The sequence below is a fragment of the Vigna unguiculata genome, unplaced genomic scaffold (genome assembly GCF_037176805.1).
Source record: "Vigna unguiculata cultivar grain cowpea cultivar isolate G323 ecotype 2 unplaced genomic scaffold, ASM3717680v1 ptg000282l, whole genome shotgun sequence".
Lineage (NCBI taxonomy): Eukaryota > Viridiplantae > Streptophyta > Magnoliopsida > Fabales > Fabaceae > Vigna > Vigna unguiculata.
The window spans coordinates 22,501-26,116 of record NW_028196917.1 but is presented as its reverse complement, the minus strand read 5'-3'; the positions used below and the strand labels follow the sequence as shown (position 1 = coordinate 26,116).

General features: G+C 46.5%; 1 pseudogene; it reads left to right on the top strand.

The window, feature by feature from the left end:
* Positions 1-3,604: 3,604 nt before the first annotated feature.
* LOC146874527 (uncharacterized) overlaps positions 3,605-3,616 on the top strand; it is a 3,062-nt pseudogene continuing 3,050 nt past the window's right edge.

The following is a 3,616-nucleotide window of genomic DNA, read 5'->3' as shown; positions in this document are numbered from 1 at the left end:
TTAGTAGGGCTCGAACCTACAATATTACCGTTATGAGCGGTACGTTTCAACCGATTAAACTATAAGCCCCTACGGATCTCTACATGCAATTCGCTCACTTCGGGAAGAGTGGACGGAAAGAGGAGGCCTTTGCTCTATCTGCTTCTTCCTCTTCCCAGGAATGAACAATTGGATAAAAAAATTTCTTCTTTGTTTGTATATATATATATATAAATAAGAAAATAAAGATTAAGCAAGCGGCCCTTTCGTGACTCAAACTGCCGGTACGCTTTCCGGCTCGCAACGACTCAAACGGGCGGGGGCTATCTATTTGCTTGCAATGCGGGCTGTTCGCCTTTCGGATTCGGAAAGGGTTCGCCTATTTGATTTTGATTCAAAAGGCGCTACTAAACTACTCTAGTACAGCTAGTGTTAGTAGTACAACAGAATGCCGTTCACCCCGCAATCCCTTCTTCTTCAAGAGCTCCCTATTCTCTAGCAGCCCCTTCTTTCACAGCTCCTTCTCAAGCACTTGCCATTGTCTGGAAATTGGCCTTGCCCCATTCTTCGAGGCGCATCAATTCCTTGCCTTTGCTCTCATTGCTGCTGGAAGTCCAGTCTTTTAAGTGAAGTGAAATCCCAAAAATGGAAAGTCAGTAGTCATTGTCGGGATGGAAAGCTACTCTTCAACCACTTATTTAAGCGCTATGCACCTAAGCTCAGTCTTTCTGGCAGCTATCTTGCTAAACCTAGATTCTTGCTAAATAGTTCCTTTTTCTTCTCTCTTTATGCTCGAAATCGTACTCATTCGACATCGAATTTCATGGGCTGGGCATACCTTCTTTAGCTTAGCTCATTTTTATCTTTATTTTACTTTTAGGAAGATCCCACGAATCGTCTTCTATCGACATCGTCTGCTTACTCTTATCGTACGCTCTTCTTACCCAACCCAAATCGTCTGGTACTTTGTCCGCTCTCCCTTTCCTGGTGAAGGAGAGAGAGTTTTACAAGCTGATGCAGCTAAGAAAGTCTCGTTGAAAGCAGGAACGAAGACTGTGACGACTATTTGAACTAGTTTCAAAGGCTTGATTGACCCTTGGGAGTGAATCTGGCTAGGGCGCCCTCGTAAGGCGTAGGGTAGGGATTTGAAACCGGAGGCCTCTCCTCATCTAGTTCTTTCGTTACGCCGAGAAGAAGCAGAAAGAAGCTTGGAAGAAGAGATGGTCAATCTTCATCTTATGGGCGAGACTGCTAAAAAAGAGGCTCTTTAAAGCCAGAACGAGTCCTCTCTTGCGGGAGGGATAGGCGGGAAAGGGGGAGGAGGTCTTCAGTCACTCCGTTTTTGAATTGGGTCACGAATGGTATTCGATTTCTTTTAACAGCAAAAAAGCATTCGAACTTGGGAGATGCGAAAAAGAATCAGGTTCTTTTTTATATTCCTTCTTCAAGATAGTACGCACAGGTGAGAACATCCCTAATCGAATGGCCTAGCTTTGCTTCTTCCTCTTTCTCTGCTTCGGTTTACCAAAGGGGGTGAGGTCGACCTTCTTTCGGTGGTACCTTTTCTGTCTAGCTCGTTCTCTTGGTCAAAACAACTACTCCTTAGTGGCCAATAAGAATCAGAATCGCCCGGGATGAGTGAGAGCTAAAAGAAAAGCCTAGCGGCAATTCCCGATCTTCTCTTGATAGAAAGATCATATCAACACCGAACGAAGACAGATCGTAGTTACGAGAAGAAAGGTATGCCGGTTGATGGATGTAGTTCATTCTAGAAGTAGTTTGTTAACCGAATTGAATTGTTCGGTCGTGGTACTTTTGCTTGCTATTCAAACACATTGTCGAAAGGGGAAGATCGAATTAGCTCTGGTTCAAGAAGCCTAGCCTTCTTTCTTCGGAATTCTACTGAACGGGGTCGATCCACTTTACTTTACTATAAGTAAGTAAAATCGGAAGCCGTTTCAGGTGCATAAACAAAAAGGCTCGGATACAGAGGGGCTACTCTAGTCACTCCAAGTCCTAGCTAAGTAAGGAACAGACTCTCCAAACAGAAGTACGTACTGCGCGGCCGAGGAAGCATCTAAAGTAGAATAATCCGAATCCGTTGAATAGGAAGCCTTTGATCCGCTTTCTGAGAGCGCTGAATCATTCGATTCGAAAAAGGTCATAGCACCACGCTTACTCTTACTGCTTCAGGTTCACCTCTTTTCTTAGGATTGGCTGCCCTGAGGTTCTTGTTTGGAGTCATTTGTTTATCACAGAACAAGTCCCCCTCAGTCACTGCCATAGTTGACCCAGTATCAACCCTCTCTTCCAGATCCTCGCTTCTATGGGCCAAATCACTCTCCTCGCTCGTTAAACTCGCACCTTGACTACACCCTTCTCGGCTTTGTTACCCAGACACTCATCCTGAGCAATCTCTTCCGGTTCAGCAGTGTCCAGCTCCCCCCCTTTGCCATTGTCACTACTGGTACCTGACCCCGTCGGCTCGACATTTTTGCAAACACCGACCCTTACTCAACTCAATAGGGCAATGAAAAGAGGAGAACGAGGACAGCTGACTACCGCTAAAAGTCAGACTACGAGTACACATTGTATGATTGAAAACTGCCGCTGCGTACTACCCGGTGCTTGCAGGTCTGACTGGTGTCTTCTCTCCAACAGCTGCTTAAATCTTAAGTCTGACTACTCGGCTTGCTTAACACAAGTGTGATTTAACCTTCACGGACCACTTCACTACCCAGCGAGCTCCGGCTCGAAAACAACAAGCAAGGGATTGAGCTTTCGAAAGCCTAAGCTCCTTACTCTAACAAGTAAGCAAGCTTCACCCCTCTCCTGTTTATTTATTCATTAGGGCGAGTGGCATTAGCCCCTCTCCCAGCAAGAGGATGCGCGCCTTCACTTAAAAGAGCTAACGCGCTTGACTTTACCAAGGCTTTCTCAGGGGCTCGTTAGCGGGTCGAGCTCAAACCTCCTCTGATTCCGTTCCGAGAAATCGGTCAAGCGGGGGGCTACCCTCGACTCACCTCTCTATCTATCAAAACCCCTCCCCGGAGGAGAGCAGAAGCTCCAGGATGAGAATGAATCCAGGACATACTCATCCTGATCCACCGTGGAATTCTCGGAATCTACAAAAACATTCTAGGAGAGGGCTCGTAATGATCTTTGAGAAGATCACAAGGTGCTGAAGTGGCAGGCAGGATAAGGGGGAGGACCCGTAGGTTTTTGTGAAAGGGATGCTCTTATCATGTTATTGCTGAAAAGAAAAACCTAATTCCTCTATTTATTTTATTTGATGTCGATTCATCCATACTTCCATTCTTTCTTGTAGAGGGAGGCTAACTGCTTGCCGGCTGGGAGCTGTATGAACGGTAACGTCCACGTACGGCTCCGTGAGAAGGGCGGTGGACAGAAATGGCCTTGTTGTACCTCACTCTCGTCTTCAATGGGGTCTGCTCTTTTTTTTTTGGGAGAGTATGCCAATATGATCTTAATGAGGTGCGGGGCTTTGCATCTGACATTCGTTGGGCTTCCCTCTTCGGGAGCCTGCGTCCCGGCGTTTTTGTGCAATAAACCCCTCCGGCCGAAGACTAGTGGTAGGTGGTCCCGCGGAGCTTTCGGAGAAGGGTAGCCTAGTGTG